The sequence below is a fragment of the Capsicum annuum genome, chromosome 10 (genome assembly GCF_002878395.1).
Source record: "Capsicum annuum cultivar UCD-10X-F1 chromosome 10, UCD10Xv1.1, whole genome shotgun sequence".
Lineage (NCBI taxonomy): Eukaryota > Viridiplantae > Streptophyta > Magnoliopsida > Solanales > Solanaceae > Capsicum > Capsicum annuum.
Genome location: NC_061120.1, coordinates 115,843,765 through 115,870,227, shown reverse-complemented (window position 1 = coordinate 115,870,227; position 26,463 = coordinate 115,843,765). Strand labels below are relative to the sequence as shown.

Sequence of the window (26,463 nt, the reverse complement as noted above, 5' to 3'; positions counted from 1 at the left end):
ACTCTCAGCTTGCTTTATGAATAGCTATAATTTCAGCATGGTTTGATGAAGTGGCTACGATAGACTACTTTGTTGATCTCCAAGATATGGCAGTACCCCCACATATGAATACATAGCCTGTTTGAGACCGAGCTTTATGCGGGTCGAATAAGCATCCAGCATTAGCATAACCAACAAGATCGGAATTACAATCTTTAGAATAAAATAAGCCCATATCGGTAGTCCCCTTTAGATACCGTAATATGTGTTTGATCCCATTCTAATGTCTCCTAGTAGGAGCATAACTATACCTTACTAGCAAATTTACTGAAAAGGCAATATCAGACCTTGTAGTATTTGCAAGATACATTAGTATACCAATTGCACTAAGATATAGTATTTCAGGACCAAGGAGTTCCTCATTCTTTTCTTGAGGTCGAAATGGATCCTTATTCACATCAAGTGATCGAACAACCATCGGAGTACTTAATGGATGTGCTACATCCATATAGAATCGTTTCAACTCCTTTTCTGTGTAGGCAGATTGTGGACAAAGATACCGTTTGTCAAATGTTCAATTTGCAAACCAAGGCATAACTTTGTCTTTTCGAGATCTTTCATCTCAAACTCTTTCTTTAGGTAATCAATTGCCTTTTAAAGCTCTATTAGAGTTCCAATAAGGTTTATGTCATCGACATAGACAGCAAGTATGACAAACTCCGACGTTGTTTTCTTTATGAAAACACATAGGCAACTTTCATCATTCGTATAACCTTCATTAGATAAATATTCACTAAGACGGTTATACCACATGCGTCCAGATTGCTTTAAACCATACAATGATCTTTGCAATCTAATGGAATAATTTCCCGAGGCTTTGAACTATATGTTTTCGGCATTATAAATCCTTCGGGAATTTTCATGTATATCTCACTATCAAGTGATCCATATAGATAGGTTGTTACCAAATCCATCAAATGCATTTCAAGTCTCTCATGGATAATGAAACTAATAACGTGTTATAAAATAAGAAAAAATAAAGAAGAAGAGTAGAGAGAATAGAGAGAGTAATTTTTATTTCTTCTCTTGAGGGATGATTTACAATGAAGGAAGCACTTCTATTTATAGGGGGAATTTGCCCTAGTTTCACACTAAAAGATAAATATATCAAATCCTGATAGACATCAAATAGATCTTCATAGATATTGATAGACATTCACTATAATTCATATATATCATAACAAATCATATTTATAAAGCTATATAATTAATTTATATATACTAATGAAAACATTGGGGCAAATCATATTTATAAAGCTATATAATTAATTTATATATACTAATGAAAACATTGGGGCTAATGATGTGATATCTCTCAATTAATTTATATATACTAACGAAAACATTGGGGCTAATGATGTGATATCTCTCAATGGTCTTCATTTTTATTTTTATTTTCTCTCTTTTTTTTTTTTAAATTTCAAATATTTTATTTTTAAAAATTATTTTCATAAATCACACTTCTTTATCCTCATAAATTATACTCTTAATTAGTATTAATAATATTCATAACTTCTAGTCCTTTTATATTCATAACTCCAAATGATTCAATTTTACATTAAAATTTCAATGCCAACACTAGTAAATTACTTTATAATATTTTTTATATGTATAAATAGCCCACGTAATAATAACTTATCATGCTCTTAATGTTAAGTTTTAATTGCCCAATTAAACAGGATATAAGTGTATATTGAATGTTTAGTTTTCTTCATCTTTTCCCTCCCTATATCCCCCATGTAGTAAGAGTTTATGTATTATTAAAAGATAATTACTTTTGCATTAAATTTTAAAGCAATGATCTGTCTTTTTTTTTTTTTTGTTTCCTATTTGATGTCCAGTAGCCACATTGGAGCCCGAATAATTCGGATTCGCGCCGGATAGGTCCCATTCGGGGGGTAGCGCTTCCAACAGAGTTTTCTCCATGTCCAGAGTCAAACCCTCGACTTCTGGTTAAGGGTGGAGCAAACCCATCCGTTGCACTAAAGCAATGATCTATCAATTATTTAATTATATATATATATATATGCTTTTCCTTTAGAAAGAGAAAAAAGAGCAATGCAGATTGAGACGTGGATTCATACAGATTATTCTTTTGTCGTCTTTTAATTTATTTATTTTTTGGTAAGAGGATAGTGTTTTTGCGACTATAAAAAACTTGATTGATATTTATGTGATATATTTTTCTTCTGACATATTGTGAATATTAATTTACATATATAGACAAGCATAAAATAGTTGAAATGTTGAGTAAGATGTATGATAATTATAATGAATTTTGAGTTTGGGTATATCTTTGAGTAATTTTTTATCTTTGTTATGATGAGTTTTGAGTAATAATCCTTTAATAGTATCCATGTTTTCCTCGGGGATAGATATTTGAATAGAAGATATTAATCTTTTTGGGTGTGTTTTTAATGTGATGGTAATTTGAATGATGTTCTTTTCTTCTAACATATGTATAAATTGAATCTGCGGTTATTTTATTAATTTTCTTTAAAAATTTTGACAAATATGAGAAAAAAGAGTTATTAAATTGACTATATTTAACACGTAGCTAAACAAAACTAAAGCTATTTGTATGTGTCTAAAGTTAATTCTATATTATGATTTTCAAATGTCAAAATATTGATCAAAAAAAGGCGTGACATAACTCTTCCATCAAATAATTTTACTATTATTATTCAAATAAACATGAAAGTCCACAGGCCAAATCGAATATGTAATATTAAAATAATTATTAAATTCTTTGTTAAACCTAGATTTCTAAATATCTAATCGCTTTCATGTAGAGTGTAGTATTCTAACTTTTATGTGCAAAGTATTCCTTATTTTTATCTTTGGTCTTCTTACTATTGTTATTTTTTTGTTTTTAAATAGGAAAAGATGTAAGTTGGTGTGTAGAAGTTAAGAATCTCAGTGAAACTCACAATGTGACACGTTACGACAATTTTATTTGGCACTTATATTTTATTATTTATTTGCTTTCTTTTTTTTAATTAACATAATTTTAATCATGATATTAGTTTATTGATACTGAATTATATTTGTTCATGTTTGTCTATAGAAATACATAAAATGACAGGAAATCAAAGTTATTGTCTTCTTTAATTTTTTCAACTTTTGTTATTTTCATAATCGCGCAGAGCGCAGATAAATTGACAAGTTATTTCATAAAGTTATCAGGCTTATCTTTAATATTATCTTATAATGTAGAAAATCTTATATCCTATGCACAAAACTTAAACTTTAACCAAAATAACTATTCAACTTGTTTAGTCATCTAATTAGGAGTAGCTAAATTAGCGCGATTACGTATTACTGCACCAATCCACTCATGTTTTAATAAGTTTGATGCTAAAGTAATTTTGATGATGAGTTGATTTTGACAAGCCCAAATAGGCTCATCTTAAATCAACAGTCAAAATAGATTCATTAAGATGCCCAATCTTAACCCATGAAAATGCTTAATCTTAGCTTCTAAGAGCCAACTCTATATTAAGACACGTGCATATGGATAAGTATTTTAATTTTCTTCAGTATCATACATTTGTATAAATATTGATTACTATAATTACTAATGTTATTATTGGTAAATTTATGTGTGTGGGGGGAAAAGAGGAGAGGTTGCGCGTGCTTGGCAACATGGTACTCTCTAAAGCCTGAAAGCATATTGGTTTTTTTTCAATTTTTGGCCTTTTTCTTATTTTTAAAATTAAAAAATAAGTTAAAAAACACAAAAATCACTCTAATTCTTTTTAATACACCTTTACTCTTTCCTTATAACCATTAAAATGAGAACTTTTGATTAACTACAAGAAGAAAAGTTCCAACTTAAATTACACCCATCATTCTTATTTTTTTATATGGTGGAAAGCTTAAAAGTCGATGTTATTAGTACTCTTGTCTTTTGCTATTTTCCTCCATTATTATATGATGCATGTGGTGTATTTCAATAAGCATAAGCATTGTTGGTGAAGCTAATTTGGCCGTAGATGATGTTCAAGGAATTCAATATATATATATATATATATATATTTAGTATTTTTTAGCATAGCATACTTATCTTCGTTACATTGTTTTACCTAAATCGTATAGTGAATCACTTAATTTATTATATCTTAAGACTTAAAGTTCTGTTTTTCTAAATATCTTGGGAAGATCATCCCTTTCTTTTTTTTTTAGTGAAGATTGTCCCTTTCATTTTATAGGGATATCTAATGGGGAAAGGAAATTTTTTTTAATCTTATTTTAAGCCTCAAACTTCATCCTGAAATTAAGTTGTCGAAATTCTCATTTCATACCTATAAGAAAAATTCTCATTTCATACATGTAACTAAAAGGACGAAGAAATAATTATGGGACAAAGCTTACACGTGATTATTAGTTCAAAAACGTCATTTAAATTTTCCTTCATTATTTTTTTCTCGTCTTGACATATTATTACAACGACCACTAATAACAAATTTCGATCTTAAACTATGTTAATCGGCTAATAATTTCAAATTGACATATTAGATACTAAATTATTGATATTTGAATTATTATTCAAGAAAATATTTTGTCTGATTTTTCGTTGAATATATTGATCGCTTATTTTATTTTATTTTTGTTTTTTCTCAATTTTGTCATTCTCCCCTTCGTTTCATTTTATATTATTTCAAAACATTAACAGACTGTACATTGAACATATTTATTACATACATTATGCTTTGAGTGAAGTTTCTATGATTTTTAACCTTTGTAATTTGTAAGTTAGAGAAGAAAAAAAAGACATATTTAACACTTGGCCGTGGAATGTGAAATATGAAAGCTTAAAAGAAATGGACGGATGAAGGTTAAAATGTGCCCAAAAAAAAAAAAAGAAATGTTATAACAAAAAAATTATTTCGATTAAAAAAAAGTTATAGTAAAAAAATTAGATAAGAGTTTCCTATTGATCCCTTAAATTTAGATCATATGGATCAATTACCTTTATTCATTTTTCTTTCTTTCTTCTTTATTATGTTATTGTTACCCTTATTTTTACATTGTTAAAATATTATGAATTAAATAAACTTTTCTCTACTTAAAGAAAAAAATAATTTAAACGTAAAGGAAAATCACACACTCTCACACACACATATATATACTAATCAAATATACGTGTTTTGCACGTGTGTCTCGCGTAAATTAATAGTAAATTTTTTATATAAAAAATAAATTATTATTTGTATGTTATAGTATTAAATAAATAACTTTTTAAAATAATAACGTAAAACTTTTAAAATAAAAATTGTACTTAAAGAAAAATATGACAACTCATCACCACATTTTTCTCATTCTTTATTCTTCAAGAGGTAATTTTTTTTTCTATAATTATGCACTTAAATAAATAGTTAGCAACATATATTTAAGATTATACTGTTGACCGTAAAAGCATACCAACTACATTCCCACATAGTGGTGTCTGGAAAGGGTAAGTGCACACAATTCATGTCTAACCTTCAACAAAAGAAAAAAAGTACCAATTTTACTTCATGTACAATCCTACTTCTTCCATGTCTGGTTATTGATTTCATTACATTAATATTGTTACAGCATGTCCTTTCCTTATGACTTGTATTATAATTATCATATATTTAGGAGTCTTCCTATTTTTCTTATAAAGATATTGATATAATAATTAGAGAGAGAAAAATGAAAAGACGAACTTTTATAAAGATCTTCACACTTTTAATATAGTATAATAATATAGCTATAGATTACTGAAAGGCGGTCATGCTTTTCACGAAATTTTTTAGTTTTCGTGACAACATTCTCGCTTATGATATCTTCTGATCTCGTCACAAAAAATATTTCATTATTGAGTGAACATGACACTTAAAACAGCAAGCTTCAAGGTCTTGTTGCTTTGGTGAAGGAGTTATTTTATAAAATAACTTGAATGGGTTTGTTTTCCAAAGAAGTTGTCATTTTCTATTAGAAACTCCACAAATCATTACTTTCATAAATTTATGTCGGAGAACTATGTTTTAACAAGTATTATTAGAGCGATCATGAACTGATATAGTATTCATACTATCTATCGTATTAAATCATTCACAAGATTTATTAAATTGACAAATCTTATCTTATTCATAAGTTACAAGTTATGTCGGTACTCAAATGACATAAATATGAAAAATGGTAAAAAAATTGTGAATAGCTTAAATTCGCCTTCCTCCTAATATCACTTATTGAATCTCAATTACCGTTTAACATTAATTTTTGAATTAAAATTCCTTTTCTTTTTATGGACCTCAATTATTTTTTTACAATTTAACTTTAAAGTTTAAACTTTAATTTATAGAGATGAATTAATTTAATCTAGACCTTTAGCTTTTAAATTTTTTCAAAATCGCTTTAACCTAAATTTGTTTCTTGTCATATTATTGCAAAAAGAAATGATTCTCAATTTATAAAAATCTAAATTCAAAACCATTTCCTTCAAAGAAAGTCACCCAACTATGAAAATTTTTATTTTTCTTTCATAAATTATTTAACATATTATTTCAAATAACCTAAATACTTAATTCTAAACTATTGACATGACAAACTATTTTAAAGTAATTAACTATAATACAACTTTAATTCATTCCATTTCATTTTTTTCAATCTTATTATTTAAGAGTTTCTACATGTTATTTTTTTTATTTGTGTGTTCTATTACAATTAACTTTACAATACGTGTTATGAAATTAGTAATACTTTTTTTTCCTCCACAAATAAATTATTAAAATAATAATTTTATTTTTTGAGCTAAAGTTATTATTTTTCTATTATCATATATTTCAGGATTCTTTAATATTAATCATACATAAAATCATAAAGTCATAGTCTAACAAGACAAAATTTATAGAAAATATAATTGAAAAATACTTGGTTATAAACCTTTAAGAAACGACATATTCCTGCAACACAAATAGAAAAAAAAGAGCATATATTATCAATAGAAAAATCGAGAAAGATGAAGAATAATACACATATTTATTCTTTAATTTTTATTTACATCATAAAAAAAAATAAAAAAATCTTAAACGAAGATAAAAAGAGAAATTTATTCATCATATGTTTTAAACAATTTAAATTATTAATCATAAAAAAAAAATTATAAAGTTGTAGCTTAACAATACAAAATTTATAGAAAATATAACTGAAATACTTGGATATAAACTAATAAGCAACTGCATATTCCTACAATACAAATAGGAAAAAGGAAAAAAAACTACGCACACACTATCAATAAAAGAGTAGAGAAAGATGTAGAATAATACAAATATCTATTATTTAATTTATTTTTTACATCATCAAGAAATAAAGAAATCTTGATCGACGATAACAAAGAGAATTATGAATATATAATTTGTAATAAATTAAATCTACATATGACTGATATAAAGAAAACTGTAATATTGAGAGAATAATCTCTCTACATCTATGTGAAAGGAATAATAATCAATTTATAAAAATTTAAATTCTTTTCTTTTAAGAAAAGGTTTTTGAAAGAAGTTATTTTTATTTTGGAAAAAGTAACAAACAATTATGCTATTAAGTTATTGAAGGTATTATTCATATTTTTAATTAAACAAATTATTTAGGATGGTTTTTTTTCTATTTACATGAAACACGAAACATGGAAAATATGACCGGGTGATGGAAGGGAATTACCATATAGTTTAGTAGTTTATAAATATTATATTTCATTTTATCATATATTTTAGGAATCCTTAGTTTTATATATTTTAGGAATTAATATTAAACAAAATAGTTATATAATAAATTAATGATGTGAAAAAGACGATTTTATCTATTGCGGAGACTTTTAGTGAAGGGCAAAAAATTCAAATCACTTTTCTAAGGGCCTTCACACTTTTAATATATTATAGATATAATATGTAAATATTAAATATTTTGGAGGAATACTATATAAAGATAGCGTGCTAGCATCCTCCCCAATTTATCTTTTCCTCAAAAATTAGTTATTATATGCTTTAAATAATACAAAAATATACACAATAATGTCTTGAGCCTTGAGTTTTCCATCTCTAAAGTAATCCCTCCATCTCATATTACTTGGCATGTTTTCTTTTAGCATAATTGTTAAGGAGAAATTAATAAGAGGTGTAAATTTTACTAATATGATCCTATTAAACTTACATTAAATATTGTCATTATCTATTAAAGTTAATTACTCTTTCATTAAATTACTAAGAATAAAATTGGGAAAAGATGTTCAATTATCTCCTGACTCTTTAAACATGCCAACGATTTTGAGACAATATTTTTTAACAAACATACTATCAAGTAATATGAGAGGGAGGAAGTAATTTTTCGTTAAGAATTCTATTATGTATTTTCTTATATTTTCACAAATGTCCTACTCCTTAATTTTTTATTGTAGAATAATAAATATGTCAATCATTTATTAATACTTTTAATATAAAATTTAGTGATCTTTATTTTCGTTACTCCCACAACTTATTATTATCATAACTCCTAAAATTGTTAATGATCATATTTATGACATTATTTAATACTCCTTATTATAGTCCTATAAATAAAGATATTTATAAGAATTTGTAGAAATTATCACATTAGCCTTTTAAGTTATATTTTCAATGCTTGTTATATTTATGCTTTAATTTGTTTTAAAGAATAAGATGAAGGATAATGAATAGTGAACGACATGTAGAAGTCGATATCAACAGATCTCAAAGATTGTGCATTGATTTCGTATTTTTTCTTTGATTATTTAATAATTAAAATCGTAAGAACGGTGTTACATTTCTTTTTATAATTTCTCTTTATTTTATATTTTACATGAATTTGTGATTGTCGTAAGTTTAAAATTTCTTTTAGTTCAATATAATTACTTATGACTTTGTTGAAATTCTGCCAACTACTAATCAAACATTTTTCTCTATGAGAGAGATATTGTAAATATGTTTTTAATATATCTATATTAAATTTAATAAAATTACTAATATTTTATTATTTTATTTTATAATTGCATGAAGCGCAATCAATTCACTAATATTGATATAAATATAATTTGTAAGGGATAGGATATAAGTAGAACTACTTTCGGTTTTTTATTTATCCTAAATTTCTCATCTTTATAAAATAAAAAGTAGTTTGAAAGAAAACCACTACATTAGATTAAGTAAATTTGTAGCGTTAAATCTAAAAGCTTGGTTGAAATTTCTTTTTGTTTTCACCTAAAAGTTTGGAGCTACACGTGTTTGTTAGAAAAGAGTGGGGGTGGGGGCTGAACGTGATTATAAGGAAATATTATCTATATATTACCTTTCAAATATTTACTGATTTTAAATATATTTTTATTTACTATCTAGATATATTATATATAGAAAATATTATTATTTATAGCAATTATATTATGTATCAAAAAGAATTATGCATTTAATATAGATCTATTAGAAATGTATTAAAATATATTCTACTTATTTTGATTAAAAATATATTATATATTAAAAATGAATTATGCATGTAATATAAATGTATTACAGTATGTACTAAAAGTGAATTATGCTTCCAATATAATGTACTAAAAGTGTTTTAAATGTATTATGCTTGTTTTGCTAAAAAATCTACACTATTTCTAATTTTAAATATATTTTTATTTACTATCTAGATATATCATATATAGAAAATATTATTATTTATAGCAATTGTATTATGTATCAAAAGTGAATTATGTGTTTAATATAGATGTATTACAAATGTATTAAAATATATTCTACTTATTTTGATTAAAAATATATTATATATTAAAAATGAATTATGCATGTAATATAGATGTATTACAGTATGTACTAAAAGTGAATTATGCTTCCAATATAATGTATTAAAAGTGTTTTAAATGTATTATGCTTGTTTTGCTAAAAAATTTACACTATTTATTAAAAGTAAATTATAATATATTAAAATTATATTGCTCTAAATAATAAATATTTTCTAAATGTGATATATTTAAGTAAGTTTAAGTATGTATAATAAATTTAAAAATTATTAAAATAACAAATTAAGTTGAACTAATTGAATTATCAACTATTGTTTAGCCCATCTTAACTGCATCCTAGCCTACCCAAATCCTGTCCAAACAGCTTATTTGCTTCCCCTACATCTAACTAAACTGCAGCAAGTGATCCAACTAGCGTACTACATTCTGCCAGTCCAAAAACTTTGTACTATTTTATCAACTATAGAGTTCTTTTAGGTGTTCCCTGAGAAAATTATCAGAAGTTGGACAAGCTTCTTCGGATATATATGGCATTAGAAGTGAAAAAAAGGGCAAACTGATAAATTCAATCCCAAACCTGGCCATGTGGATGGCTATCCTTTCTTGCCCATGTGTACTTTGGCTGATAAGCTCCCATAGCGATTTCTGTATCCCTTGATCCACTCAAAGATCTTTGATTGATATTCGCAGAACCGATCAAGACATATTCATCATCTACTATCATTCCTTTTGAGTGTAAATAGATCATAAATCTCCCAAACTTTTGCGCCAATCCCTGTGAGAGTTTAAGACATAAAAGTGTGTATTTCAGGTGCACCCGAATGTTAGAATTTCCTAGTTGGCAAGAGATATTGGAAATGCAGGAGAAAAACTTTGCATCTGATCAAAGATGAATTGTGGTTATAAATAAGCATCAACACATAAGTTTACTGGAAAAAATAGTGCATAAAAGAGAACGCACTGGTGTGTTTGGTACAATGGAAAATTTTTTCTGAAAAATGTTTTTCGATTTTTCCTTGTTTGGTTGTAATAACATGTTGGGAAAATATTTTTCACAACTTCTTATTTTCCTCAATTTGCTGGAAAATGACTTTCCTCGTGGGCCAAGGGAAATGACAAATGTGACTTATGACCCCCACCCCCATCTCTCTTCTCCACCGCAACAACACTCATATTCACAACTCAAAAAATTCACATTTCTCAAAAATTTACATTATTCGAAAATATTTTTCACTGTGTTTTGCTTTAATTTTTCACTGCTTGAAATAAAAAATAGTGAAGTCTGAATTTTTTCCATTTTCAATGTTCGTTGAATGTATTTTATTTTCATATTCATAGAGAAAGACTTACCTATGTTACTTTTGTTAATTGCATATTTCATCTTGTCATCGATGTAACTTGTTTCACAAGATTGAATAAGCTTGTCGTTCCGTTATATTTCTATCAATTGTAGTATCTTGAGATTGTCCTGACAAAATGTTGAAAAGTGTCTCATATATTTGCTAATTAATAGTTGCTTAAATTTAGTGATAGTAGTCTTTTAGTATTCGATATTGATTTTATTTGTTATGCTTAAATTATTTCTTAAAAATTGTTGGGTTGTTAGAGGCACTGATATACTAGATTACTAGTTAACAGTTAGTAGTATTTTCTAAAAAATATTTTTTTACTCACCAATCAAACACTAGAAAATATTTTTCTAAAAAATATTCTCTACTCACCAATCAAATATCATAAAATATTTTTTAAAAAATATTTTCCACTCACCAACTAAACATGAAAAAATAAGTAGAAAACTAACTTATTTTCCACGAAAACATTTTCCATGAAAAATATTTTCCATCATACCAAACACACCTAAAGTAAGATATAGGTATCTAAGTTGCACAACACTTCACATGTCACACCCGTGCTGAAATGACGTAGGCGTAGGTTTGAGATCCATACCGAATATGGTCAAACAATTTTGGATACTTTGACCAAAATTGATAGAAAAATTCGAGACAGAAACAGTGATTTTTGATTCGAACTTAATACTCCCTCTATTTTAAAAAGAATGATCTAGTTTGACTTGACACAAAATTTAAGAAAATAAAGAAGACTTTTGAATCTTGTGGTGTTAAATTAAAGATATGTCAAATGTACTAAAATGTCCTTCAATTTTGTGGTCTTAAACATGTCATATGGAAAGTTAAAATTAAAAAGTTGCTAAAAAGGAAAAAGGAACATTCTTTTTTAAATCGACTAAAAAGTAAAGTAGGTCATTTTCTTTTAAATGGAGGGAGTAATAGTTAGTAAAAAGATGTGTTTGTACTTGATAATAATTACAAATTTGAACTTGGTCTCAAATATTGGTGCATTCCTTTCCTTCCAAACATTCTTACCATAATTTAGGCATATTTTTATAACTCTACATTTTTATATATTTGAATTATTTTAGCTGAATTTCCGCACTCATATCCGTAGCTAGATTGATACCCTTGAACCTTAAAATATACTAGATCATGAAGGATCCAACCTATCAGCACCCGAGTCCGAACAACTTAGATAGGTATAACAGAAACTTAACTCTATCCCCATTTGCCTCTTTTTCCTTCTCAAACACTCCAGTCTAATGGGAGAAACTGGAAATTTACAAGGTCACGGTGACCTCGAGATGAGGAGCATAGCAAACAAGTTAAATGCATTGCTGTCGGCTATCACTCTACATTTGCTACAAGGATTCTTAACGAAGACATTTATCATGGAGATTTTAGTATGATATTGAACCATCAGGATTAATAAAAATCCCTGTAAATTTAGTATAATTGTACCAGTAAACGGTCCTGGATATGTGCACTAGCTTTCTTACTTCCAGGCTTTTTACTTCACGTTTCCCTAGGCAGTAGAAGTTCAAGTAATCCTGAGGAAGAAAATGCTGAGAAGACCTGCCTTTTCAAGAGCCTCTGCTACAATTTTGTACATCATGGCCATTGTTTGGCTCTGTAATAATTGCAATTTCAGAACAAGAATTTTGTTAGAAAAGCAAAGAAGATGAGTTAGAAGTGGTGAGGAACTAATGATGCACTTTGAACAATCAGTTCGGCTTGATCATTAGATAAACAAGGTAGAGCTTTGAGCTAAAAAAATCTTTTCATGTAATGTTGTCTCTTTGTAGCCTTTTACCCATGAATCATCCTTTCATACCTAAATATGAATTCAGTAGGTAATGAAAATTGTCAAATCTTGATGGCTAGACAAGTATGATTTTAAAAAATGTGAATATACTTATGAAATCTGAGAAAATTAGCTTTGTGACTATATCTTCAGCTCACAAGAGCGTTCTTGCTTGATAATGAACTTGAGCTCTATTCTATCACAAAAGGAATGACGAGTTGAGTGTTCAGTAGCCTAGTTCATTTAATAATATGCAAACTACAGGAAGGGAAAAGCTTTATAAAGTATTCATTTACAAATACAGACCTCATAAAACAAATAAGTGTAGTTCATTCGAACCTGCCAGAAGAGAATTTCTTGCACTGCTTTACTGGTTGGGACACCTTCAGGCCACATTGGAACCAAAATGTATGCTGCAAAAGGTACATTTGCTGCTATTTTTCTGGCAATTTTCAGAGCAATTTCCATGGGGACTAGGCTATTAGCTCCTGTTAGAAAAATATAGTACTGAAATGTTACATATTGAAATTCAAGTAAGCTATGAAATTTATTTTTTCTTGTTAAATTTCATAAAATGCTCATTTATTTGCATCTTAGTTGCCTGCTAGAGCTTCTCTCCTTCAATCATATGCAAATTTTCTATGCTTCTTCCCTAAATCGAAATTGATATTTCAAATGCAATAGAAATGTCAAATTATGGATTATATTTTGGACCAAATTTGAATTTAATGTTGAGAGCTCTTACTTTTCAATGGCTTTTGTACTTCCTTCTTGTTATTTGTATAAGTTAGCGAGGAAGGAGGCTAAGTTAGCAGTTACGGCGGCTAAGACGACTGCGTTTGAGAGACTGTATGCGGGGTTAGAGGAGAAAGGAGGGGAAAAGAGATTGTTTAGGTTGGCTAAGGCTAGGGAGAGGAAGGGTCGGGACCTCAACCAGGTGAAGTGCATTTAGGGGGAGGATGGTAGAGTGTTGGTGGAGGATGGTCACATTAAGAAAATATGACAGTCGTATTTTCATAGGCTCTTGAATGATGAAGGGGATAGAGTTATTGCGTTAGGGGAGCTGGAGCAATCAGAGGAGAATCGTGATTTTAGTTATTGTAGACATTTTAAGGTGGAAGAGGTCAGAGAGGCCATTCGCCGGATGCTAAGGGATAGGGAGACGGGGCCTGATGAGATTCCTGTGGATTTTTGGAAGTTTTCTGGCGAGGCTAATTTAAGGTGGTTGACTGATCTGTTTAACAGCATTTTCAAGTCCACGAAAATGCCCGAGGCCTGGAGATAGAGTACTATGATCCCTCTGTATAAGAATAAGGGTGACATTTAGAGTTGCAACAACTATAGGAGTAGTAAGTTATTGAGTCATACTATGAAGATTTGGGAGAGAGTGGTTGAGTTGAGGTTGAGGAGGATAGTGTCTATTTCGGAGAACCAGTTTGGATTTATGTCCGGACGCTCTACGACGAAAATAATTTACCTGGTGCGGAGACTGATGAAACAGTACAGGAAAACGAAGAAGGACCTGCACATGGTGTTTATTGACTTGGAGAAGGCATATGATAAAGTTCCTAGGGAAGTTCTTTAGAGATGCTTGGAGGTAAGTGGAGTCTCGGTGGCGTATATCAGAGCAATCAAGGACATGTATGTTGGAGCGAAGACCCAAGTGAGGATAGCGGGGGTCGATTCAAAATATTTTTCTATCTTAACAGGGTTGCATCAGGGATCTACTCTTAGTTCGTTTTTGTTTGCTTTGGTGATGGATGTGTTGACATGGCGTATCTAAGGAGAGGTGCCATGGTGTATGCTTTTTGCAGATGATGTGATGTTGATTGATGAGACTCAGGGGGTGTGAATGATAAGCTAGAGGTGTGGAGACAGACTCTTGAGTCTAAAGGGTTCAGGTTGAGTAGGAGCAAGACCGAATATTTGGAATGTAAGTTTAATGGCTCGAGGGAGGAGGACGAGGTGGTAGTGAGGTTGGATTCTCAGGTGGTGTGTAAGAGGGATAGTTTCAAGTATCTTAATTCTATGATTCAAGGGAATGGTGAGATTGACGAGGACGTCTCCCACCATATTAGGACGGGATGGATGAAGTGGAGGCTCGCCTCGGGAGTGTTGTGTGATAAGAAGGTGCCACCCAAGTTTAAAGGCAAATTTTATAGGGTGACAGTCCGTCCGGCCATGTTGTATGGAGCGGAGTGCTGGCCAATCAAGAACTCTCACATTCAGAAATTGAAGATGGCGAAAATGCGGATGTTGTGCTGGATGTATGGGCTTACTAGGGGTGATAGAGTTCGGAATGAGACTATCTGGGAGAAGGTTGGAGTGGCTTCGGTGGAGGACAAGTTGCGGGAAGTTTGTTTGAGGTGGTTCGAACACGTGATGAGGAGGGGCATAGATGCACCGGTTCGTAGGTGTGAGCAGCTTGCTTTGGATTGTTTCAGGCGAGGCAGGGGTAGGCCGAAGAATTACTGGAGAGGGGTGATTAGGTAGGACATGGAACAGTTATAGCTTACGGAGGACATGACCCTAGATAGGAAGATCTAGAGGACGCGTATTAGGATTGACGGCTAACGCCAATTTGGGTAGGTAGGGTAGGGCATTACTTAGTGGGTGTATTATTCTTGTTATGCTAGCTTGTTGCATGCTGTATTACGATCGCTTATTATTCTTTATTTACTATTCCCGGTGTCGTATTTATGTCTTTCCATGTTGTTCCATGCTTTTTGTATGAATTTGATTACTATTTCTTATCTTGAGTCGGGGGTCTATCGGAAAGAGTCTTGCTACTTCTTCGAAAGTAGTGGTATGGACTGCGTACATCTTACCCCCAGACCCCACTATGTGAGAATACACTAAATTTATTGTTGTTGTTCTCGTTATTTTTATAGTATTTTGGAAATCATACGTATCATTAAAAGTCTACATCTATAATACTTGTAAAAGCCTCTACATGCAAAGACTTCTCCAATGTCACTAATGTCTCTCGTTTGAGAACTCGTCGTTCGCATTTTCACGCATTGGCCATACTTGTGTCAATTTCCTGACATGGTCCTACACAGCACTGGATGCTTATACAAGTTCTGACTACACATCCTTAAGCAAAACATGACTTATGAATTCCAACTGTTTGAGCTAATTTGTTACATCATCAAAATCAAGTTATGAAGTCACTTTTTACTCCCTGTGTTTGCTTTTAAGTTATGAAGTCACTCTTTACTTCCTGTGTTTGCTTTTACTTGTCACTAATTTGTTTTTTTAAGGTCAGCTTGTATGAATTTTAACCAACATTGTAAGATGTATAAAATCATATTTTAAATTTAAAATTTAGATGGTGGAAAACTATATGAAAAATGGCATAAGTTGCATTCCTCATATTAAAAGGATAAAAAATATATATCTTAAAATGTTGGTCAAAGTTCATGTTGATCTTAAAAAGTGAAATAGTGACAAGTAAAAGTGAGCGAAAGGAGCGATGTTTTGGTATTCCCTTGCAGACTAAATCGGGCAACAAAATCTATCTGCAGTAGACCAACTGAAATAATTTGGTAACGACTGAATACACTGTTTCATCCATCCAAAACATAAGTTGTCAGATGAGTGAGATAAAGAAGAAAATAAAATGGTAGTCTATATGGGATGTGGGTCCAGCTCACTAAAATCATAAAATTTTACATAATGTAGAGAGTAAAGTTCAATATAGAGCTGGAGTTTATCTTAGACCTCAGTATAGGATGGTATACTAGTCAACAAATCCCCACTCCAGGAACTCGGCTGTTCGGGTGCATCATGGGAAGTTGATTGACTATTCTAGAATATTGGACGAGTCCTCAAGTCTAAAGCTGAGAAACAAAATCCTCTTTGCAAAACTATCACATTCTCCTTCTCTTTTAGATCTTAACTGCATATATGGAGTCCCCCAAAATGAACTTGCAGCATCAATAGCTTCTCAGGAAGATTGAAGCATAAGACCTTCACCGCAGGATTTTAAATAAGCAGAATTACCTAGAATTTATTAATACTTGCTACAGTCAAAGTTAGAATTTCCCTGTTACATTTGTTTCTTTTAACTTCTACTTGAAAGCTAAAAGTTTTTTGTTAAGTTGTGGACAAACTCTTATCTTTCTTTATGCATCAATAGACTCTGCCACAACTCCAAACTAGCTGGAATCAATATATGAAGCCTCTATATACATTCTGCTCTCGAGCCCCTTGGTGCTACACCCGAAAAAAAAATTCAAGGAAAATTAGGTGTTTTCTAAAACTAGAGGTTCTTGAAATCGCACATTTATCCTGTACAGGACCTACAAAACCTGTATTCTTTATGGGTGCGTTTGGTACGAAGGATTTCCAATTTTTTCATGTTTGATTGACTTAAAAGATTTTAAAAAATATTTTTCAAATCAACTTATTTTCTTTAAATTTAAGAAAAATAATTTTCCTTAAAAAAAGTTAGAAAAACATTTTTTAAAACTTTCTTCACCCTCATTCTTAAGTTAAATATTCATACAACTTTCAAAATCACTTATTCCTACTTCGACCCCCAATCCCCTATCCCACCCCATCCCCTACCTCCCTCAATCCAAAAAAAAATATTTTAATTTTTTTCTTACCTCATCCTCTTACTCAAAATTCAAAACCCCCTTCCCCTCACAAAAAGAAATATTTTTTTAAAAAATTCAAACTTCTTCTTACCCTTTACCCAATCCCCAACCCTACTATCTCCCTCCCCTCTTCAAAAAAAATTAAAATTTTTAATTTTTTTTTAAATTTTTCCTTACCCCACCCTCACTCTCCTACCCTGATCCCTGCCCCCTACCTCCCCAATCAAAAAAACTATTTCAATTTTTTTCTTATCTCATCCCCTAACCCGAAATCAAACCCCTACTCCCTAAAAAAAATATTTAATTTTATTAAAAAAAATTCAAACTTTTTTGTTTCCCTCCGCTACCCAACCCCACCCCCCACACCCCTACCAACCAACCTCCCCCCTCCCTTTTCTAACAAAAATTTGTTTTTTTCTTTACCCCCCCCTTTCTCTCCCACTTCCACCCCCCCCCCCCATCCCCCCCCCCCCCCCCCCCCCCCTCAGAAAAAAATAAAATTTTAAAGAAAAATCAAAACTTTTCTTACCCCGCTCTTACTACCTATTTTGACAACCTCAACTCCCACCTACCAAACCCCTCCCATTTTTAAATTTATTTTTTAAGAAAAAATTTAATTTTTTTTTCTTTTTCCCCTTCTTATTCTATTCGTTTTCATTGTTTTTGTTAAATATATACAAATACTTTTAGAAAATATATAGTTACCCAATTTGCATAACGAATACAAGAATATACGTAAGAAACGACTTATTTTCTAGAAAATATTTTTCCTCTTCATATCGAACAAACCCTAAAAAAGGTATTTTTCAGATTTAAAAATAATTTTCTAAAATGTATTTTTACTATTTAGCTAAACAATAGAATGTATTTTCTGAAAATATTTTTTCATTCACCATCCAAACACTAGAAAATATTTTTCAGAAAATATTTTTCATCCATTAACCAAACATAAGAAAATAAGTAAGAAACCAATTTATTTTTCAGGAAAATATTTTCTAGAAAAACATTTCCCATGGAAAATATTTTCCTTCATACCAAACACACCCTACAAGTATATAACAAACTCCTGTCTTGCTTGTGACCAACCTATTTCCAAGTTGGACAAAGAATATGACAGGCTTGATCATATAATTTTGCAGTCTATATGCACGATTAGGGGTGGTAAATGGGCTGTTTGGGCTAAATTTGGATGAGTCAAAATGGGTTGAATTAATAAATGGATCATTACCCAATCCTATTCAAAATAACTTAGATAATATGGGTTGAATCAAAATAAGCTAAACAATGAGTTGTAGCCTAACACGTTCAACTTGATCTATATTTTCTTTTTGTAAAAACTATAAGAAGTAGCATACTTAAGACTTACATTATAAAAAATAACAACACTTTAATGAAATTACATTGTATAGCAAACATAGTATTATTTTAAGTGTATTCCCCCAGTTACTGCCTTTGAGAAGTTATTATGCATAACATTCTCTTTTTCATGCCACTTCTTCTACTCTTTCCTTTAACTGATTTTTTACTTTACCTTTTATTGTTTGAAATCTCTTAGATTCCTCTTTCAATTTTGTTCCTTTCCCATATATCACTCTTATTTTAATTAGTAGATTCATTTTTCAAATCAAACTCAATTATGAAGATTATTATATTCATGATATTCAAAATTTCAAAATATAACTCTCTTATATCTATAACTTTTTTTCTCGTTAGTTTTTTCATTTTTTTATTGTTTTATTTTAATTTCTTTTTTCTTTTTCATTTTTTCTTTTCACTTTAATTTCTCTCTTCTATTTCTCTTCTTTTTTTCCTTTTTCATTTTTTTTTAATTTTTTTCTTTTTTCGTTTTCTTATTTGTCTTCTATTTCTAGTTTCTATTACTCTTTCTTCTTTTTTTTGTTTTCTTTTTTCACTTCTTTTTTTTCAGATTTTTATTTTTTAGTTTTGTCCTTTTTTTTTTTTTTTTTTTTTCATTTTTTACACTTCTTTCTCTGTATTTTATTTTTAAAAGACAAATATCTATATCACATATATATATTCAAAAAATATACAAAATAAATATACATACAGATCTACATATGTATGTACGATAAAAAAATATGTATATATATCTGCATATGTATTTACAGAAATACATATGACTCACATGTATATATAAACATATAGGATATGTATCGTGTATTTTTTATTACCTATATGTATATGTATATGTATATAGTTGTCCTTATTGTTATAGAAATTTTGCCTCTTATATGTTTATATATACATATGAGTGTGATATGTATTTTTGTAAGTACATATGCAGATATATATGTATGTTTTGTACTGTAAATACATATCTAGATATGTATTGCTATGCATTTTGTATATTTTTTGAATATGTGTATGTGATATACATAATTGTATTTTCAAAATAAAAGTTAGAGATAAAAGAGTAAAAAAATAAAAAAAAATAAAAATTGAAAAAAAAAAGAAGTGAAAAAGAAAAAAAATTAAGTTTGAGAAGCTTGAAAAATCGATTTTGATCACTATATTGTTCGATCAGTTCAATTTACTGTTGTATTACTTTTTTTTTTCAAAATTCGTTTACAAAATATTCAAAAATAATTTAACAAAATAAATTGTTAAATTGTACAACGTAACAAAAAATTGATTTTGATCACTCTAATGAAAAATCGTTAATGGCTTAAAATATTTAAAAATAATTTAACGAAAAATCGATTTTGATCATTATATTTGAACGAAACATCAGTAATGGCTCAAAAAAATTTGAACGAAATAACAGTAATGGTTCAGAAAAATTCAGAACGGAAATTTTTTGATTGATTTCAAACAACTAATGAAATTCATATAAGAAAGCAATATTACGATTAAATACCTTCAACAAAAGTAATGGTTTGATTTAAATTTTCGAAGATATTGAACAGAAGAATTTTTAGTTAAATTTGATTTTGATTTTTTGAGGGATGAAAACGATAATGTGAAACTAAAATTTGAATTTTGATTTCAGTTGGAAACAAATAACGGAAATCATGCTATTTAAGAGGTTTTAATGAAAAAGGAATTCCACATTTAATTTATGCTAATTATACCATATTTAACTCAACTGATTTGAGTTAAATATGGGTAGTAAAATGATCTGTATATGTATTTTTATTGCAACAGTTTGTTCAAATACAAAACACAACTAGCTAGTTTAAGTAATTATGAAAGTGTTGATATGAATCTCATAATTATGGTCTTAAGTATGTTATTTATGAATTTTACCCTTTCTTTTTTTACTTTAAAAAAATAATAACAAACATTAGCAAATCAAATATTTTCAAATAAATACAACAGTAAACACAAATTCAAGTTAAAAGTTCTGTATTTTAGGACTTTGAAATATCTATATGAAGAAAATATTTTATTGTATATTTATATAACACCCTTCCTATAAGTACGAGCATAGATTTTAAAAAAAAAAACTATATAATTAGTTTTACCTTTCCAGTAAAATAAAGAATCATACTACAATAATGATATCTTTCAAGTTCTTTTGTAGTGTGCTTATGCTATTTTAGCCGAAGAAATAATAGTTGTTCTTCAATTAACATAAAATAGGTCTTAAGAATTTTTTCTTTTATAATAAAATTACTACTCTACTTTTAATTGAAAAAATTCGAAATGAATTGTCCAGACGTACGTAGTATGTATTCTCCTCTCAATTTACTTAAATTTTCATTGCATGATTAAGTCTAGATTAAGAAAGGAATAATTACATGCTTGAGCAAGCATAAGTTCTTAATTGCTCTTTTTAGCGTTAAGTTTCAATTAAAGCCTCTCTTGACAATTAAATACAATCTTTAATCTCTCTTCTTAATTTTCTCTCTTAATTTTCTTTCTTTCTCTATCTCCCTTTTTTTGCCCTTTTATTTTTCTTTTCTTTTTTCTTTTTTTCTGTCTTTTTACCTTTTCCCTTTTTTTCTTTTTCATTTTTTATCCCAATTTTTCTTTTTTTCTTTTTTTGTTCTTTTTTCCTTTATTTTTTATATTTTCTTTTTTTCTCTCTTTTTTTCATCTATTTTTTTGTTTTTGTTTCTTTTTTCTTTGCGGCCTTTTTTATTTTCTTTTTTTATGTTTTGTTCTTGTTTCATTTTTTCCTTTTTTGTTATTTTTTCTCCTTTTTTCGTTTTGTTTTGTATTTTTTTCACTCATTTTTTATTGTTATTGTTGTATTTTTATATTTTATATTTATTTGTATCATACTATATATTTTAAATAAATTTATTAATACTTTATTTGCGAATACAATTTATTATTTGTATTTGTATACAAATAATTGTATTTTCTTTGAGTCTAAAATATTTAATATGCAATGTGTCATTTAACACAGATGTATCGTTAGTATTTATATTTCATATTTATCATTTGCTTTGTATTTAAACAAGTATCATTTTTATGAATATGATTCAAGTTGTATAAACATCTAATTTTGAAAGTTAGGCTAGAAACACTGTCATTTTATTGAAAAACCTAAGCTATTTTTATAAGTCCCCATTAATAAAACAAGGTTTTGGTAAAAGCTTTAAGCAATTCGATGAGTTAAGTTTAGGCATCATCATAGATCTATTTGGGTTGGTGATCTATAATGGGTTAACTTGTGCTAGCCCAAATTAATCCATTATCAAAATCACTCTTGCCCAAACCGATCAAACCTTGGGCGGACTGGATGGGCATTCGGGTTTGGGCTAATTTTACCACCCCTATACACGATCAAGATTGTTGTTATCACTAACAAAAGTAGGCATGTAAAAGGGAGTAAGTTAAACTATCAGCTAGAATTTTAAAGAACAATAGTTGAAATTGAGTTGAGAACACTTGTATACCTGCATTGCGGTACGATGGCCAGAGTTATATGAAGAACCAAGAAAATACTGATTCTCGACATAAACGAAGTGCTGTGCAGATCGAATTGCTTTCACATAAGCCAAATGTATGCTTCTTTCTATCTTCAAATTTTTTCCACTAACAAGATTCTGCAAATGGACGTAGCTAATTGACATGTTCTATTTTCACTTTCTGACTTGATTTGGCACGCAACATCAACCAGCAAGACTTTCGAAAACTAGTAATATATAAAACTCAAGTTTCCAAAACGCTTAGCTATTTTACCTGAGCCTCTGCTTCCTTAATGTCTTTTGGAAATCCTTTTACTGATCCTGAATCAATTGATCTAAATACCTGGAAAGAGTGAACACAAAATAGTTGAATGAAATTTTAATGATTGACAGAGAGGCAATACCATAAAATAAGAAACATGTCCAATACCTGCACATTCCAACTCTCAGGATCTTGTTCACTTGTGACACGGACCACAAGGTCACCATCTGGCCCAACAGAAGGCATGAGAATTGCTGCTATTCGATCTAACTTAAGCAATGTATCTGACCCTTGTTTTACTTTTCGTAGTTTGAGCCATTTCATAGCCTTGTTATATCTTTGCTCAAAGTTTGTTAAAACATCATAAGCAGCAGGACCATCAATTTTACAGTGTAGGTCATGCCATGGTTCTCTTGGGCCACCTGAAATAGTCTGTATATATGTAAGAGATACAATGACACATCTACCAAATTAATCAATTTTACAATGTAGATCATGCCATGGTTCTCTTGGGCAGCCTGAAGTAGTCTGTATATATTTAAGCGATACAATGACACATCTACCAAATTATTAGCTACCAGAAGGTTATATGAAAGAAAAAATAATTCAACATTCAGCGAGAACGTAACAACTATTATGTTTCCCGATGATGGTAGAAAAAATAATCCGTTGTTCATTTATGACCATAATAGTAACTGTTCCGTTTAAATCCATGATTTCAGCCGCTATTTCATGAAAAAAATACTTTTACTTGTTTTCATCTGCTTTAAAATAATTACTTACAGACACAGAACCTGTACTATAAGTCCATCAAATAGAAAACGGAGTATATCTTTCTTATAAACTATGACGCCCAGGTTATTTGATGGACCAAATTTGGATAAAATTATTATGCTCCTTACAGGGGCGGATCCAATGTATCTGTACTGGATTCATCTGAACCCGGTACTTACCACGCGAAACATAAATTTATGTGTAAAAGTTCGTTAAAATTTCAAGAAATTCTAGATATGAAGCCATAACTTTAAAAGTATAATGGGTTAATTCTCAGAACCTTAAACATTGAACCCACAGAATTTATATCCTGATCCACCTCTGGTTCCTTGGAAAGATATTTGGTATAGAAAACTTTTAAGTCTGTAAAGTACTCTGACGTCTCAAAAAAAACGTTTATCCAGAAAACTCCAAGAGATCCAAATTAATAGCTTACTGTGAATGTAGGATTATGAACATCATTTCCAAAGACAGTATCAAGATCGCTAAACAATCTATGCTTGGGAGTATCATAGCGGCCATCACATAGATCCAGGCCACCAATAAAAGCAGTAATTTCTCGTTCATTCCCAGGTGCTTTTGTGTCAACAAGCACACATTTCTGATGATGTGCAAAAAGGTTTCCAACAATCTGCGAAATCAAGTGATTCTTTGATCAACCAATTAATGAGATCAATGATTACCATGATAAGGAGCTATATGTTCCCTTGGCTAAATTCTGCTTGATGATTGTATAACAACTTGTTTGTTCTAGATTTTACCACTTATTCATACATCAAATAATCATGCAACTAGAATTCATTTGCCAGATATGCAACTGCCCGCCCCCCCTCTTCCCCTCAAGGAAAAAAAAATTATAAACCTGTCGCTTGAGAACACTAAGCTTGCTACTGGCGGAACGAGGACAAAGAACAGAGTGTACACTTTGAGTGTTCAAAAAACTTTCTGGTTTCCTCACCGTGAGTCTGCATTACACCTTCCTGCATTGGAGCTCATAAGATAATAAGACCAATATTATTATTCTTACCAAATAGCTCTATGTTCCATATATCTAGAAAAAGGATTGTCATGAGACATCACATCAATGGATGACTTCTATGTAATAAGTAACAGCTTTCTGATATTACCGTTTTGAGGAAGACGTCATCATTTGATGTTTTATCATCCCAGATGAGCAAAATCACACGAACTCCTTGCGACTTGTACTTCAGCAAATCTCCCAGTGTTCTTTCTCCTGCCGAAGGCAATGGACTTGTCGGTTCTCTTACTAGCCGTGTAGGATGATATACAGACCAACCAACAACATATATTCGATACTTAGCTTCCAACATCGTATGGCATGTGTCTTCCCAGCATTTTCTATGACAAAAAACGTTCCCATCATCTAGCAAAATTTCTGGTAGTGTTGCATCAGGCACATGAGCATCCTGATAAAGTGTAACATACATTTCCTCCTCTGCGTAGTGGAAAATAAGTATGTGGTACTCTTACACTATTGACGTCAGCTCCAACACCATTTCTATACAAAGGGTCCTCCCCCACTGGCTTGTACTGGATTGACAGATGCAGTTGAGCACCAGTTTTCAGGGGATCCCCAGAATGTCCAAGAATAGGGAACCAACTACTTATTTCTTTACCAGAAAAAAATTTATCAGCAGGTATCTCAACCTTTCCAATCAGTTCAGCACCTACCCTATCATCATCCTTGACAAAAAACTCAACTTTATCGACTGTGTGAACAACTGGTATGTGAACATGCTCATTCCATGATGGGTTTTCATCATTGTGAATCACTCTTGTTCGAGCTATTTTTGCCCCGCCTATAACAACAGACACGTAGGGGTCACTAGTATCTATTATTTTACGAGTTCCTTATTTCCCTGCATCCTTGCTCTTAACCTTTCGTGTAGATCCCAATGGGCTAAACTTGGAACAACCTGTCATGTCCATGTTTGGAAGTGACTTGGCTTCTATAATCTGCATGTCCAGTTCTCCATGCAGGAGTACTGGACCTCCAGGTTTTCCAGCCATAGGGACACAATTCCCTGATTTTGCAGCTAATAAATAACCGAATGCCTTACTTTCCGTCCTTATAGATTTACATGTATAAAGTAATCATAAATGAAACCACAGCAACTTCAATCTTGCTTTGCTAATACATGTCCAACACCAACCTTATTTCGACATTGTTTTGCCAAAAATGGCAACTAATAAGGAACGGACATGTTTCCTCACATGATAGATCATTCAATTTTCATAAACAAAGGAAGCCTGTGTGATCATGCTTGCAAGTGTTATACTAAATACACAGAGGTGGACCTACATTGAGGCTAGCAGGTGCACGTGCACCCGCTAGTCTCGAGAAAAACTCTGTATATATAGTTTGTATATCTATCTATATATATATATTAGAGTATTATGTTAAATATATGTTGTGCACCCACAATAATAACTAGGTTGGCTAGTGAGATTGTTCGGTATGCCACTTGAAATTTGCTCTTAATGTGTGATTGGTCAGGTTCAAGCCCCAACAACAACGTTTTATTGCTCCTTTTGATACAGGCACGATCATAAAGATGGACCTTTTTTTAGTGTGTTGAATGCAACCTACGGAGTGTACCAGTTGAAGTGTGAAAAGGGCTCCAAAGCCGCCCCTATATTGCACTCCATGGGCGCCATTTTGTCTCTTTAACACTAAGGGGCACTTTTGTCATTTTATCTATTATTTGTATTAGCCTATATAAAGAACATGTTAGGATTTTAGCTCATTAGTTATTGAATGTTGATGTAAGAACACAAAGAACATCTCTCTAGAGAGAGTGCCTCCCTCGGTCGAAACTATGACATGAACAAGTGTGGAAACACTTGTGAATGTGTATTGCTTGGAAACGTTGGTTCTTGAGAGGTGGATTCCAATCTTGTGTCTTCGTAAGGGTGTGGTGTTGCTACTGTAAGTCCTAGGGGTCC

General features: G+C 30.4%; 1 pseudogene; it reads right to left on the bottom strand.

Annotated features, from left to right (window-relative positions):
- The window catches only part of LOC107844828, a 29,720-nt pseudogene extending 3,946 nt beyond the window's left edge, over positions 1 to 25,774 (bottom strand).
- Positions 25,775 to 26,463: the final 689 nt, after the last annotated feature.